We start from the raw sequence: 18,469 nt of genomic DNA on the forward strand, positions 1-18,469 counted from the left end.
CATTTATTTTCTATTTCTTTTTCTTTTTCTTTTTCTTTCTTTTTTTCTCTTCCACGTTTCTTTTTCTTTTCTTTTTTTTCTTTCCAGTCGTCACTCCCTTTACCACCGTGGCTTCCTCTCTTCCTTTCCTTTTAAAATCGATCACCAAAAGCCTCATTTTCTCACCCTTTTTGTCGCCATTTTTTGCTTTAAAATCAGCTGATTTCTAGCAACAAATTTCTCAATTTTGGTAGCACAAGGCTGTCCAATTTTCCTGCACAAACTACCAGCAACTAGCTCCAATTTTTCTGTACAAATTGGCAGCAAACAGCTCAAACTCTTTTGCACAAATTGGCAGCAAACAGCTCAAATTTTTCTGCACCAATTGGCAGCAAACAGCTCAAATTTTTAGCAGCCAAAGTTATCCTTCAATGGCAGCAAAAACCTCTAAAAATTTCTAGCAACAAATTCACACAAATTTAGCAGCAAAAACCTTGAATTTTCAGCACCAAAATCAGCCATAAAAACCTCAAAAATTCCAGCAATTAACTTAAAAAAAATCAGCTTTCTTACCTCAAAATTTTTAGCTTTTTCTTCCTCTAAAAATTGTAGCAAAAAGCTCTCTTTTCCTCCCTCAAAGTGTAGCAAAATTGTGCTAAGAAAATAGCAGAATTTTCGTTCCTTTTCTCTTCCTCTCCCATGATTTTTCTTTCCTTGTTCCTTTCTTTTCTTTTGATTAGCTTTTGGTTCTTTCCTCTTCATAACTGACTTCTCTCTTCTATCTTTTTTCTCTTTTTCATTTCTTTCATCTCACATGGCCGGCCCCACCATCATTTCTACATTCTTCTCTTTTGTTTCCTTTTTTTTTTCTTTTGATTTCTTTACTCTATCACACTTGGCCGGCTACCCACTCCACTTGGTTCCAAATTTATTATTATTCCAAATGACTTTGACTTTTCTTCATTCCAATCCAAACCACATCCACCCTATTCTTTTTATTTTCTTATTATTCTATTATTTATTTATTTTATTCTCTCCAAATAATGCAATTTACATGTAATTCCTCAACTTCATTTTATTTGATACACCTCTCTCAAATTTTCATATTTTAAAATTAATTCTTCCGACACGTGTAAAAAAACTTCTAATTTCCTTCTATCTTCCTTTTCTTACACGTGTATAATCAAAATATCGAGATCGCATTTCAACGCGGTGTCACCATAATATTTAAATATTTACTTACCAACGTTAGCTTGATTTAATAAAATCGCGCTGACTCAATTATCGTCGTTTTCCTTCAAAATTCTTCTTTACTTCTTCTCCTCCACTTAAATTAGTCATATTCCATTTTTCATGGCTAATTTCGACAACATATAAAATATTAATATTTTAATATTATTCTATTGAATAAAATATTATTTTATTTCAAAAAATTTCACTTGCCTTCTTTGGTCCCGAAACACATAATTAAATCTCGGTTTACTTCCGAATCATCCTTTAGCTTACTAAATCCTCTCCAACGAAAATATTATTATTAATTGATTTTTCTGCACACGCGAAGCATTTTATTCTTGAATGTTCCTTTCATCCTTTGTCAGTCTTTAACACGCCAATTCACATCAAACGATCATTCGTTTGATCAAGAAGGTCTTATTTGTGTCCAACGAGGGTGCGAGGTATTACATTATTCATGCATCCTAGACATGAAGTGTTCTTAGCACTGCGGCACGGTGGCTATTGGAGTTTACTTAATCAATGTTATTCATCTATATTTAAGGTTACTACACTAATCATTCTCAACCATTTAGTTTCCCTCCAATTTTACGTCACAATATCCATAACCATTTATATCCTCTTGTGCTTATCACATATAATAGGTAAAGTCCATATTTTCAAATTCATGTCATCCTATAACACTTGTCAACAATCAAGAAATCCCACTTTAGAATACTCTTTCCTTATTGTACAGTAACTTCACCATATAGTATCACGGCACTATGTTCCTCCATTCTACTATCATGCATACTCCACACAAATTAATTAAAAGATTTACGTACCTTAACTAATGCTAATTCCATTTAATCATATCTTAAATACTCCAAACTTGTAAATTACAACTCCAAGTGTATGTCCATATATTGATAATCTTTATATATTTCATGATCATGAAAACTACAACTTACAAACTAGCTTTCTATCATATGCACACTATTAGAACATTAATTTCAACATGTTTAATTCTCCTTTGGTGGTATGTTAAGATCATTCCTGGATACATTTCCATATTAACATTGATATGCCTTTACCATAGCATTTAGTGCAAATTTGATGAAGGAATTGTCTCCAAATAACTCTTAAATACATAATTATCAAATTGTATACCACTAAATGTTAAGATCTTGACTTTATTCATCAATAACCAATCACATTTATTAAGTGAATAATTTACTTAGTTATTGCACCTTGCCTTTGCCATCATAAGATCAAAGTTGTCCTAAACTTAGGATGCAGAAGTTTTCTCTCTTAGAGTATATCCAAACATCAACATTTTCTAAATTCCTTACTCTGGGGAGATCACCTTCAAGACTGATCATTCGTATCATAGGCCACACTTTGAACCGAATAAACTTTTAAATTGATCTTTCAAGTAATTCGTACATTAGTCTCAATTATAGAACTTCATATGGCACTTAGACTAGATTCGACATTTCCAAGTCATTTAACCTCAAGCTGCCAATTCCACATCTAGTCCTTTAATCCCTTGGCTCCCCTTTCTATGCATAACAAAGTTTAAGCTCATCCTTAGAGCATATTTGTTTACTAACTTCTTACTTCATGACCACACATCAGTTATAGTAATCATTGATACTCACTCTCGAGTTAATTCACGTGCTTATATCCATGAACTATAATAGGTCCAATCAATTCTTGAAATCTCACAATCGCTTAATTGAAATCAACACCAGTTCCCTCTAAGCTGCTATACCTATTCAACACATATTCACATATAAAATATTTCAAAATCCCAACACCACTTTTATATGGACATAACAAGCTCAATTAACATAGTGTTCTTATCTTCATGCACATAAGTATGGGTTTACTTTTACCTCAATGCTTAATTTATACACTCCAAGTGAATTACAACCATCACTATTCATTCTAATAAAAGTGCGTCCCTTATTACCATTATCACACTTGCTCATTTATATTAACCCCAATACAATCCATAGTCCCCAAATCATTTTTCCAATTGACAACCATGAGTTCAATTATAACTCCACCAAATGAATAAATTATCACGGCCTATTAATCCAACTCCAAATTTCTCCATCCTTAATAGGAGGGATATGTCATTTCATTAATCTTTCATTAGGAGCATTCGTTTTAAGATCTTTCTAACACTGGCTCATGTCACGGGTGGCATCTTAAACCCGGACAACGGCCCTACTTATGACCTTTGCATGACATTAACAAGGAAGTGGATTACGGGGAACAAGAGTTCATATAGCTCTTTGCATGACTTATGCTCCCATAAGATCTATAAAAAGAAACAGAACGAGTCTAAACAACTCCAAATTTTATATGCAGATGCACGTATTCTATTCTATCAAACCTAACTTAACTTAACTTAACTTGGGCCACACTGACACTGTAGTTTTTAAAACAACTTTAAACCCAAAAGCTCTAATCTTTAAAATCAAAAGCTTTGATACCACTCTAATTGTCACGACTCGGTACTCCCCTCGAGCCCTTGACAACCATCGTAGTGTCCCCATCGACACTCACTACCCGGAATGTCAATCAAAACCCCGTAAGGCTTTGATATCAGTTTCTCATTTCCCCTATGAGTAACCGTTGCCAAATATCTGTTCTAAAAGATTTTAAGCTATTCCCAACTTAAATTAATAAAAAAAATTATTTCTGTCTCACAGGGGCATTTTGGTCATTTTTCTCTTAAAATTTCGAAACCAGCAAAAAATGTAGTATGCGAGTATAAAACACATAATTCATAATAAAAAATAAGTTTAAACGTCTAAAACATTCATTTAAAGTGAAATTATAACTATTTGAATATAATAAAAATATTCAATAAAATGTTCTATTTTCTTATAAAACAATATTTATAGAGTTACCGGTAAATAATTTTTATAGCGTAAAAGCTAAATAAATTCATACATACTGTAATACAGATAACCAAATTATAAAATTTAATTTACAGTGACACGTGCGCCCACAAACGACCAAAAGTATCAAAAGCGGTAAACCTACAGTTTTTTACGATGCAAGTCCAACTATAGCCCTCAACGAAATGAGCTATCTACCAACTATCCTGAGCTTGAAATGGGTGGAAAGGAGGGTGGTGAGATTATATAATTCCAGTGAGTAAACAAATACCATCTAAAATATCTAAAGCTAAGTAAATGGAGACAGAAAAAATAGATTAGCATAAAAATGATTCTTAGCATTTCGAACTCATTTTAATAAGATAAAATAGATTCATTTCACCAAAATAAACAACGACATTTATGATTTTCGAAAAGTTTGGCTCGTGCCAAAATCATTCTCATACTCAGTTCTCAGGGATACCTTGGCTGAGGGTTATCCCAACCGAGTTCGCCAAGGCTGTTAAAAAGTTATGCACGCATAAATCATGTTTTTATTTTGAAAACATAGCCGTTCCTTGGCGTTGGCTGAGTTCACCCTCATGTGGTGGTTTGGCATGAAGTGAACTCTAAAGTTTTAACCTTAAAAGTTGTCCAACCGCTCCTCTCATACTGAGGTATGAATATAATAGGGTTACCGTGCCCCTCTAATAGGCTGGCCCACGGAACCCCTTCCATTGCAGTGACCAATAGATAACCCACCAATTCAATAAAATTCAACAGCATGACATGGCAATTATTTTATTTTACAGCCTCTCAAAGGAAATCAACGGCTCATACATTTTCAGCACATTTACCAATTCAAGCATTCATGCCAATATTATCATAAGCCATTCAATTCAAACCATGATTTATAACACAACAATTAGTCTCCAATTACTCCATTTTCAAAACCATCATTCAATTTCAAGACAATTTTATAAAATCGTTCATTTAATCACATTTTGCTTATAAAACATAAAGATTTACCATTCAAACTCATTTTCCATAAAATCACAAAAACGAATTAAAATTCACTTCAAATAATTAAGTTGATAGTAAGGTTACTCACTGTAATGGGAATCAAATTCCAAGTACTCCGATTCTTGATCCTCGGGTACTATCTTTTTACTTTTGCCAGAAAGCTCACCACCTAGACATAATGCACAATAAGCCATTTACTACATTTGTGCTAAACCGTTGCAAAACCAATTCAGGCTTTATACTAATGCATGAAATGGGATGTGAAATACTCGGGTAACTATGTAAATACGGTGTTCAATATAAATTCAATTATGTACCTAAATAAAATGGTATTGGCCTAATTCGATATATCACCCGATTAATTGGCCAATACATCCAATTTAACTCCAATTAACTCCATTTTTCTTCCAATTCCCCAAACCATCAAACACAAGTCAAATAGCATAAAATTTAGCAAAATCATCCTCACATTTCTTCTTGAGCATTTCGACCATGGTGAGTGCATCAACACTATGATTTTTCCTACTTGATTTTCTCACCATAATTCATCATTTCCTAACCAATTCACTTGAAATAAAATCAAATCCACCATCAACACACTACGAGGAACATTCGGCCAATGATGAACTCATGAGGAATATGTGAATTTCAAGCTTAATTCTTACACTTAACATCATAAACAACTAAAAACATCCATATATCTTAAAAATCTATCTAAATCATCATCAAATTCTCAATTTCATCTTAAAATCTCTATTTGAACTAGTTCGAGGCTTAATTCAACTTAATTGTACCATTTGGTACAATACCATCCTTTAACGATTTTTAAGGTACCCAAGTTAGCAAACATGCATTCTTATGTAAGAATGGCATAATAAACATATTATAGAGTCGGGCTTGACAAGTTACATTATTGTTCTTTCATTCACTGCATGGGTTTCTTCATTCGAGTGCATTTGGTGGTTGGTTTTTGTTTGATTGGTTGTTTTCTCTTTGTTTAATCAGCTTATTGTTTGCTAGGTTCGGTTGGTTTGCTAATGGTTCTACTACGATTTGGTTTTTGCACCTAGTGCTTTATTTTCCTTTCATTTGAGTGCATTGAACATCTTTTGGGTTTGTTCTCACAAACCTTAATTTATCCTCCATATTCTTCACAGGTTTTGATTCCTCTTGCTTTTTCTTTTATTTTATTATTTGACTAACATTAAAAATAGAAACTTAAGAGTTACATTTTTCCCAGATATTTTTTTTTCAATTTTGAATTTTTGCTTAATCACCTATTTTCGTTGCCAAAAAAATGGCTTACAAGCAGACAGAGATTAAAAAATATCTTTCAAATATTTAATTTTTGGATATGGGAAATAACAGTCATGATTGAATTGTTATATGAATGCTAATAAAGGTTTTCTTCAGTGTGCAGCTCTGTTTTGGCAAATTGTTTACTTCTTAAATTGGTTAAATAATTCACAATTACTTCGTACTTAAACTTTTTTCCTTTTTTCTTTTTGCTTACTAGGACCATCTCATTATTGACAAAGGCTTAAGAGAATTTGTCAATCTCACTTTTCAATAACACAAGTCTTGAAATGTCTTTCTCTATCTGTTATTGACGAGAAGTTTATCTTTATGTAAAAGCTTCATGATTTTGTTTATGTTATATGTGAATTTTTACGAGTATGCCTTTATTTAATTTTATGTACTATTTTTTATTCTTTTATTGTCTTTTTTTTTTCTACTGTGTTTTTCTATTTTGATTTTCTCTCTTTCTTGATTTCTTGTGTAAGTTATTTGTTGTCTTTCTTGCATACATTGATCCTATTCTTCTGTGGCCCAAATGAAGAGGCTATTGCCTAAATGGGAACAAAATTTTCAATATTCCCTAATGCAACATACTAAACCATTTGTTATTTAATATATATTTTTTCATGTACTTTTCGGTAGTGAAATTAACTGGGAAATTGCAAGATGGTATTTTATTCCTGAAGAAAGGTCACAATGAAGGAGAAGAGTTGTTTGAGTTCAAGACAGATGAAGGTAACAAAAGTCCACCACTCTCTTGACTCCAGTTTAGTTGTTTTGCTAAATTCTCACTGCTTGAATATTTGTGATAGAGAAAGTTATTAATGGTCTTGATAGTGTTGTGATGATGATGAAAAAGGGTGAAGTAACGTAGCTGACTGTTGCACTTGAGTATGCTTTTAGGTCATCTAAGTCATAGTAGAAGTTGGCTTTGGTATGTCTTAACTCAAGAGGAAATTGTGAGAAAAGGACCTTGTGATAAGGTGATTTCAGAAATAACCACCCATATAAAGTTATCAATTTCTAGCCAAAAATAAACATGAGTAGACCAAAATGCCCTTAAAAACATCGTTTCAAATAAATGCTTAGCTGTTTGAGCTATCTACCTCCGACCAAAGAGAAAATGAAAAAAAAAAAATAAATGCGCACAGTTGTTTAGGCTCAGTCATCTTTCTTTGTCTCAACTCTGGCAAGTCTCTATTGAGCACCATTGTTGTCAGCTCTCTCAGATCTCTAAACTGTATGAGCTCTATCAACTCTTTGTTGAGCACTATCATCATCGGGTTGTGGTCTATCTCTCAGCATCTGACCATATTGTCGTAGATTAACACACCCTATAATAGAGATGACATCAAGGTACCTGTTATTGGGTTTATTTTTGCAACACACTTAAATTTCTGAAACATTTGGTGTAAATGATAAGATGGATTAGAAGCATTGCCTAGAATTGTTACACGCCATGCATCATAATATGAGTTAAGAGTTATTTTAGCATGTCACAGCTGTTCCTGGTGTGTTGTGGGTTAACTAGCTTTTTAGGTTGTTAGCGTGTCAAGGCTATTCTTGGGGTGTGGTGGATTAACTGAATTTATGGGTTTTTGGCGTGTCACGACTGTTCCTGGCGTGTCGTGGGTTAACTAGTTTTTTGGGTTTTTAGCGTGTCACGACTATTGGTGTAACCAGTCAGTAATTATAGTGATTGGCATGTCACGACAGTGATACAGCATGGCGTGTCACGACAGTGATGCGTGGCGTGTAACGATACTGATGCATGGCGTGTCACGACATTTGACTTGATATGCATGGCGTGTTACAACATTTTACGTTATATGCATGGCGTGTAACAACACGACTGACAAATTTTTGATCACGGCATGAATTGTGTAAAATGATTGACAATATTTTTTTTTTTCAAAATTTCAATGGGGTTCTAATTGTGCGACTTGTGATAAGACACGGTGGTCAGTGGGTGGATGGCATTTACAAGTGTGGTGAGTCACGAATGCGGGGTGTTAAAAGTGATTTGTCGTTTGTGGGCTTGATGAAGCTAGTTGAAGATGTTGTTGGGGTAAACTCAGAAATTGACGAGATTGAGTTACATGCATTAATCAGTACACTCGGAGAGCTATCACGACCAATTATCAAGAACGATGAGAATGTTGTATTAATTTTGCTAGAACAGAGGAATGTTCCGACTGTGTATGTCAGCATTAAGGGACGCTAAACAAATGTTATGTCACATGAAGAAGTTGGACAACATGGTAATCAGCTCAATCAAAATGAGATTTACAATGCTTCACATATACCACAGCATTCGGTCTGTAACCCACAACAATGGCAATTGAGGTATGCACAAGAGTTTGTGTAGCTTGGTAGACAGATGACATTCACTGAACAGTTGGCTGCACAATTCTGGTCAGGATGTACATCAAACCAATTTCTTGCTTCTCTTGAACAAATGCAACGATCGAGTGAAACTGTAGAGTGTGTAATGCCATTGTCAAATGACAATACGACAGTTGAGGACAACAATGTGAGGTTGGAGGGTGACACTATGACACTGGAGGATAATACTGCATTTGATGAGGGAAATGAGGATTTGTTCACTACCGGTGAAGATAGATTTGATGACACTTCAGATGATGGGCTTGAACAATCGCAAGATGATAGTTCAGACGCTGACTGCCTTTATGACAGTGACATTCCAATTTGCAATAATGTTGAAGGCGAAACGGAACCTGTTGGAGGTGTTGATGTAGGAGATGTTCAGTGTGATGATGTCACGACCCGAAACTTCCATCGAGCCCGTGACAACCGTCGCGAAACCTTGACAGACATTCTTCACCCCGAATGCCGATCGAAACCTCGCAAGGCTCTCATATCAGCATTCGCACTTCCCCGGTGAGCAACAGTTATCAAATATCGTAATTCGAAGGATTACGAGTCATTTCCAAATCAGAACATAACATATTGTTTTCTAGCTCACAAGGGCATTTTCGTCATTTTTCGTCGAAAATCTCAAAACTTGCTAAAAATGTAGTAGGTAAGCATAAATATATATTTAGTGATTTAAAAACAAATTAAGTATCTAAAATGTTCATTTAAAGTAAAAATTTGACCATTTGAATATAATAAAAATATTCAATAAAATAAACTATTTTCTTGTAAAATAATTTTTTTATAAAGCTATCAGTAAATAATTCTTATAGCGTAAAAGTTAATTATATTCATATATACTATAAAGCAAATAACTAAAGTATAAAATTACTTTTACAGCGACACATGGGCCCACATCTAACCAAAATGCATCGGAAGCTGAAAACCTACAACTTTTGCCTATTCAAGTCCAAATGAAGGTCTTTGTCAAAGTCAGCTAACTATGGAATTCCCCGAGCCTGAAATGTGAGGAAACTAGGGTGGTGAGATTATAAAATCTCAATGAGTAAACAGACACCATCTAAACTATCTAAAGGCCAGTAAATGGACACTAATTAAAATAAGTCATCATATTGTAATTTCATTACCTTTCAACTCATTTCAACCAAATAAACAAATAGGCTTATGATTTCCTAAAAAGCTTGGCTCCTGCTAAAAATCATTCTCATACTCAGTTATCAGGGATACCTTGATCGAGGGTTATCCCAACCGAGTCCGTCAAGGCTGTTAAATGTCTTTACATCCTAAATTTTAGCCATGCCTTGGCGTTGGCTGAATCTCACTCTCACGCGGCGATCCACGTGAAGTGCACTCAAATCTTTACCTCAGGAGATACTTCATCCAACATCTCCTCCCGGAGGTAAATATGTAATTGGGTTACCGTATCCCTCTCAGAGGCAGTCCACGGAAACCCCCACCACTGCAGTGACTATGGATTATTTTAACTACCACCAGATTTATAAAATCTTTTTCTGCATGACACGGTAATTTATCACAACCTAGCCTCCCAAGGCTGAATAGATAGTACAAATAATTCGAACACCAAAATCAGTTTAGCCATTCATGCTCATTTATTGTCATAAGCCATTCAATTTAAAACCATAAATTTACAACACAAGTAGGCAGTTTCCAATTAATCTATTTTTCCAAAATCATCATTTAATTTCTAAAAATTTATAAAATCATTTTATCAAATTACAATTTCTCCTAAAACATAGCAATTTACCATTTAAACCTATTTTTCATAAAATCACACAACTGTATAAAACTACTCTAGATAATTAAGACGATAATAAGTTTACTCATAGTTCTAGGAGTCGATGTACTCCTAATCCCAGTCTCTAAGCACAATCTCTGTACTTTTACCAGTGTAATTTACTCACCACCTATCCACAATGTACAATACATAATTCACCACATCAATGCTTGACCATTATAAAATCAATACAGGCTCGATGTATATGTTGATATAATATGCAACTTATCCGACCACCGCTTAAATGCGGTGCTGACCTAATTCGGCCTATTACCCGATTAAATGACAATTGTGTTCGATTTGACTCCAAATTGCTCCATTTCATTTCTAATATTTCAATTCACTAAATACAATTCCGATAATTTAAAATTCAGCCTAACAACCCTCACAATTCTTCTTGAAAATTTCGGCCATTGTGGTGCACTATCACTAAAAATTTTCCCATTCCATTTTCTCACCATAAATCATCATTTCATCAATTTTTCAACCAATTCACTTGATCACAAAATCAATTCATTACTTCTACACTTCACATAGGGTTCGGCCATTGAAGGTTCATAGGGAAAATGGATTCTTTTCTTGTTGTTTTGTTTCTAAACATGCTTAACTAACTAAAAACACTAACATAACTTAGAATCAAATCAATCTAACATCATTCTCTCTCCATACCCATTCTAACCAGCCATGAATTCATCATGAAAACATGTAATTTAACCATCGAAAATGAGGAGAAATGCATGGGAAAGGTAGATCACGAGTCAAAATCAAGAAATTTTACCTTTTGTCACTTGTTTCCTTGAATTTTCACCAATTTCCCTTGAATTTCTCCACCTAGGGTTTGTTCCTCCTTGGTTTCTCTTCTCTTCTGGTTTGGCTGACCACTATGGGAGAACTGGGCTGATTTTTATGCCTTTTTATAAAGAAACAATAAAATAATAAAAGCATGACACATGGCATTTCCTTATTGGTTCAAATTTTAAATATTTGACTTTTAATTCTTTAATTCTCCACCACACATTTCTCATGTTTATCCATTTCCATGATGAATAAAATCCCTTGGTCTTGACAAGTGTCGGTGGTGAGAATTTACTGATTTGCCCTCGAGGTGGCAAAATTACCATTTCACCCCTATACTCCAAATTATACCGAAATTAAAACTTTTCACTTCTAAACCTCAAATCATACTCCAATACTCAAATCATACTCCAATAAGTCAAATGGGGCCAAAAACTCTTTTCTAAAAATTCTCATTTTGTCCCCAGGTGGCAAATGACCATTTTGCCCCTAGTAGTGAAAATTTCGGTTTGACTCTAAATTGATCCTCGAACTCCAAATCACCATTTTGAGTCATCCCTGAATTGTGAGACTCTTAATTTCACCTTAAGATCCTTATTTGAACTAGTTTGAGGCTTAATCGACTTAATGGTACCATTAAGGGCAATATCATCTTTTATTGATTTCTTAAACTTCCTAAATATGCAAACATTCTATTGAGCATGTAAATGATGTCGTAATTATTTTATAGAACAGGGTTTGACAACACTAGCCCCCTTAAAATAAAATTTTGTCCTCAAAATTTCTCTTATCAAATTCAAAGGAAATGTGGGGTATTATCTTTTTATTCGATGCTCAACTTCTCCTGTTTTCTCCTTTATAGGGAATCTTGATTTGCTCCTCGTATTTATTTCCAACTCAACTTGAATACTTCACTTATATCTATTATTACCCTTTAGAATTTGATCAGCAATAATCCTCTCAATCATGAGTCTTTATGTCATTTAGGGTTACGCTAGGTGGTTTTCCAAGATAAAGAGTCTACGCAGCCTCCTGTTTATAATTGGTGCTGCAGTCACTGACTATAAACAAGACCCTACGTCAACTCCACATTCTGCTGTTTACCACAAGAGTTGCTTCATTTAATCACTTTTCATTCAACTAAGTTAATACAAGAATTATAAATCCTCATAGTAATCCTTTATAGTACTCATTTTCTATGCCACCATCGTAATCGTTTATTCACAAATTCATTACTTAACATTGATGTCCCTTCTCATTAATCTCTCATCCTCTTTATTTCTTAAGATTTGACTTTGATCAATACATTATTAATCTTAATACTCCACAAGGTAATTTATTTCAATGTAGCCGTTGGAATCTACTTAATTAAAACAAATCTTTTACTTTTAGAGTTACTACCTTAGTCGTTCTCAACGGCTTGACTACTTTTTGAGTCTATACCACAATTAGCAAAGTAAATTTTCTATCATAGATGCATGATCGGGATACTGACCCCAACATACCTATATTATCTATGTGATATGCCACAATTATCCCTTAAGGCATATTTCACTACCAATATTCACATATCTTTCCCATGATAATTTTTTGAATAAATTAAAACTTGTGGGGAAAAGCATACTTTACAATTTATATCTCCCTCTATAAGCATCTCAAAAATCCTCATGTCTTATGTCCTACCTTAGGACAGTCTTCTCATATGGTTCAATAGATCACAGCTTCATCACACGCCTAATGATTCATTATTTATAGTATCCCACTATTCTCATAGTCGTAACCGACTATATTTCTCATCTTAAAATTTTACGGTATCACCTTCTAATTCCCTCCATACTCAAATTTATAATCCTTGACTTAACCCCGTTAACTGGTGATCAATTCATAATACTGCAAGGTTTAATCGTTATTAAATCTAATAATTGCTGGAACTATTAATGACTTCCTATTTCAACCTTCAGTACTTATTTAAAATAATCGATCTTGCCACTAAGATAATTATTCATCCTCAATACTTATATTACTAATCTACCTTTGTCATACTAAAAGATTTTTATACTCCTTCTATCATTTAAACAACTACTCCATCATCCGTTTATATTATACAAGACAAAAGTCAACTCTTAAGCCCTTTATATAGGGGATTATTATCCTTCTTATATTACATCTGCCTAGGATTACAGTATTACAAGCTTCAACAAGACACTAAACATCTTTACGATCATTATCATCTTGATCATTTTTCGAGTCCGTTTCAAGTTTTCCCTTTTTCTTCTCTTACCATTTACTTACATTGCTCCCACAGCCTGGGGAAGAATGTCTAACGATAATTACTTAATCTCTTATACACCCTGAAAATAAATAGGTCTATATATGCAGACTTATGCATTCTATTCGACTTAACTTAACTTAACATGGGGCCACACTAATACTGTAAATTTTTAAAACCACTTTAAAACCAAAAACTTTAAAATCCAAAGCTTTAAAACCAAAATCTCTTATTTTTAAACTATGCTCTGATACCACTCGAATAGTCACGACCCGGAACTCCCCATCGAGCTCGTGACAATCGCAGCGAAGCCTCGACAAACATTCTTCACCTCGAATGCCGATCGAAACCTCGCAAGGCTCTCGTATAAGCTTTCGCACTTCCTCGGTGAGCAATAGTTATCAAATATCGTAATTCGAAGGATTACGTGTCATTTCCAAATCAGAACATAACATATTGTTTTCTAGCTCACAAGGGCATTTTCGTCATTTTTCGTCAAAAATCTCAAAGCTTGCTAAAAATGTTGTAGGTAAGCAGAAATATATATTTAGTGATTTAAAAACAAATTAAGTATCTAAAATGTTCATTTGAAGTAAAAATTTGACCATTTGAATATAATAAAAATATTCAATAAAATAAACTATTTTCTTGTAAAATAATTTTTTTATAAAGCTATCAGTAAATAATTCTTATAGCGTAAAAGTTAATTATATTCATATATACTATAAAGCAAATAACCAAAACATAAAATTACTTTTACAGCGACACGTGGGCCCACATCTAACCAAAATGCATTGGAAGCTGAAAACCTACAACTTTTAGCGATTCAAGTCCAAATGAAGGTCCTTGTCAAAGTCAGCTAACTATGGAATTCCCCGAGCCTGAAATGTGAGGAAATTAGGGTGGTGAGATTATAAAATCCCAATGAGTAAATAGACACCATCTAAACTATCTAAAGGCGAGTAAATGGAGACTAATTAAAATAAGTCATCATATTGTAATTTCATTACCTTTCAACTCATTTCAACCAAATAAATAAATAGGCTTATGATTTCCTGAAAAGCTTGGCTCGTGCTAAAAATCATTCTCATACTCAGTTATCAGGGATACCTTGATCGAGGGTTATCCCAACCGAGTCCGCCAAGGCTGTTAAATGTCTTTACATCCGAAATTTTAGCCATGCCTTGGCTTTGGCTGAGTCTCACTCTCACACGACGGTCCACGTGAAGTGCACTCAAATCTTTACCTCAGGAGATACTTCATCCAACATCTCCACCCGGAGGTAAATATATAATTGGGTTACCGTGCCCCTCTCATAAGCAGTCCACGGAAACCCCCACCACTGCAGTGACTATGAATTATTTTATCTACCACCTGATTTATAAAATCTTTTTCTGCATGACATGACAATTTATCGCAACCTAGCCTCTCAAGGCTGAATACACAGTACAAATAATTCGAACACCAAAATCAGTTTAGCCATTCATGCTCATTTATTATCATAAGCCATTCAATTTAAAACCATAAATTTACAACAGAAGCAGGCAGTCTCCAATTACTCTATTTTTCCAAAATCATCATCTAATTTCTAAAAATTTATAAAATCATTTTATCAAATCACAATTTCTCCTAAAACATAGCAATTTACCATTTAAACCCATTTTTCATAAAATCACACAATTGTATAAAACTACTATAGATAATTAAGATGATAATAAGTTTACTCACAGTTTTAGGAGTCGATGCACTCCTAATCCCAGTCTCCAAGAACAATCTCTGTACTTTTACCAATGTAATTTACTCACCACCTATCCACAATGTACAATACATAATTCACCACATCAATGCTTGACCATTATAAAATCAATTCAGGCTCGGTGTATATGCTGATATGATATGCAACTTATCCGACCACCGCTTAAATGCAGTGTTGACCTAATTCGGCCTATTACCCAATTAAATGACAATTGTGTTTGATTTGACTCCAAATTGCTCCATTTCTTTTCTAATATTTCAATTCACTAAATACAATTCCAATAATCTAAAATTCAGCCTAACAACCCTCACAATTCTTCTTGAAAATTTCGGCCATTGTGGTGCACTATCACTAAAAATTTTCTCATTCCATTTTTTCACCATAAATCATCATTTCATCAGTTTTTCAACCAATTCACTTGATCACAAAATCAATTCATTACTTCTACACTTCACATAGGGTTCGGCCATTGAAGGTTCATAGGGAAAATGGATTCTTTTCTTCTTGTTTTGTTTCTAAACATGCTTAACTAACTAAAAACAATAACATAACTTATAATCAAATCAATCTAACATCATTCTCTCTCCATACCCATTCCAACCAGCCATGAATTCATCATGAAAACATATAATTTAACCATCGAAAATGAGGAGAAATGCATGGGAAAGGTAGATCACAAGTCAAAATCAAGAAATTTTACCTTTTGTCACTTGTTTCCTTGAATTTTCACCAATTTCCCTTGAATTTCTCCACCTAGGGTTTGTTCTTCCTTGGTTTCTCTTCTCTTCTAGTTTAGCTGACCACTATGGGAGAAATGGGCTGATTTTTATGCCTTTTTATAAAGAAACAATAAAATAATAAAAGCATGACACATGGCATTTCCTTATTGGTTCAAATTTTAAATATTTGACTTTTAATTCTTTAATTCTCCACCGCACATTTCTCATGTTTATCCATTTCCATGATAAATAAAATCCCTTGGTATTGACAAGTGTCGGGGATGAAAATTTACTGATTTGCCCCCGAGGTGGCAAAATTACCTCTTCGCCCCTATACTCCAAATTATACTGGAATTAAAAATTTTCACTTCTAAACCTCAAATCATACTCCATTACTCAAATCATACTCCAATAAGTCAAATGGGGCCAAAAAATCTTTTCTAAAAATTCTCATTTTGTCCCTAGGTGGCAAATGACCATTTTGCCCTTAGATAGTGAAAATTTCGGTTTGACTCCAAATTGATCCTGAAACTCCAAATCACCATTTTGAGTCATCCTTGGATTGTGAAACTCTTAATTTCACCTTAACATCCCTATTTGAACTAGTTCAAGGCTTAATCGACGTAATAGTACCATTAAGGGTAATATCGTCTTTTAACGATTTCTTGAACTTCCTAAATATGCAAACATTTTATTGAGCATGTAAATGACGTCGTAATTATTTTATAGATCAGGGTCTGATAGATGGCCCCATATACAATAACCCCATCGCTGGTGAGAACGGGATTCGTTCCCTTGATACATTGCTCGATGATAGTGATCAAGAAAGGGGAAATGCAGGGATATCTCGTACATGGGTAATTGCAGGTGCAGAAAGGTTCTCCTTCCAAACAATTACCACTGAGGAGTCGACATGTACCGAAGATCGCTTATACAAAGGAAGAATGTTTTCGTCGAAGGCCGAGTTGAAACGAGCTTTGAACATGTTGGTTATAAAAGAGAAGTTTGCGATAAGAGTAAAAAGGTCATGTAAAGCTTGTTATGAGGTTGGTTGCAAGGACAAGGCATGCAAGTTCAGTGTTCATGCAACGAAGTTACCTAATAGATGAAAATATTGGAAAGTTCAGACATTTCACAATGTACACACCTGTACCGTTGATGGTTTGCAAGGGCGGTTTCCAACTATGAGTGAGAAGATGATTGGTGAACTTATATCACACAAGATTCAGACTAATGGAGTAGCATTGAGATTTAAGGACATAATTTGTGAGATGAGGGTTCAGTGGGGATTGGAATGCTTGTATGGTATGGCTTAGCAAGCGAAGGAGTATGCAGAGAGGCTTGTTTTTGGTCCATTAGAGGAGTCATTTCAACTACTACCATCGTATTTTTATATGTTGGAACAAGAAAATCCTAGCACAATGACTGCAGTGGCTACTGATAAGGAAGAGAGATTCAAATATTGTTTCTGGTCGTACAAAGCTTGTATTCGGGGGTTTAGGGATGCAATGCGTCCTACGGTTGCAATTGATGCAACACATCTGAAAGGCAGGTTCAAGGGTGTTATGTTTGTCGCTGTATGCAAAGATGCGAACGAGTGCGTATATCCAGTTGCGTTTGGCATCGGCCATGTTGAGGACAAAGACTTGTGGACGTGGTTTCTTAGCAAGCTGTGTGATGAGGTTGGTTGTCCTGAAAACACTATGTTCATTTTTTATCAGCATCTCGGCATTAAGAAAGCAATCCAAAATGCATACCCAGAAGCGCACCATGGTTTATGCAGTTACCACTTGAAAAAAAACTTTAAAAACAAGTTCAAGCGCAACAATGTTTGTATGCTTTTCACCCTTGCTAGAGATTGCTATAAGGTGGTCGATTTCAACAGACATATGAACCAGATATAGCAGATTCACCTAGAAGCCCACGCGGACCTTATGAAAATAAGGCCTTAGAAATGGGCACGTGCATGTTCACTGGCAAGGCGATACCAAATGATGACATCCAACATTACGAAATGTGTTAACTCATGCTTGAAGCATGCAAGACAAATGCTGATCACTGTTTTGATCGAGTTCATCAGAGACATGTTCCAGCGTTGGTTCCATGAATGGTACGAGGAGGCCGTCAAGGTGACCACGCCCTTCAGCCCTTGGGTTGCTAGGCAGTTGAGTAAAAGGTTCAATGATGCACATCGCTTTCTAGTTAAGCCTATCAATCGAGTGGAGTTCAAAGTTAAAGACGGGAAGATGGACGGACTTGTAAACCTATCCAAGAAGACGTGTTCATGTTGTGAATTCCAAACAAATTTACTACCATGCAGCCATGCCATTA

The sequence above is a fragment of the Theobroma cacao genome, chromosome 8 (genome assembly GCF_000208745.1).
Source record: "Theobroma cacao cultivar B97-61/B2 chromosome 8, Criollo_cocoa_genome_V2, whole genome shotgun sequence".
Taxonomy (NCBI): domain Eukaryota; kingdom Viridiplantae; phylum Streptophyta; class Magnoliopsida; order Malvales; family Malvaceae; genus Theobroma; species Theobroma cacao.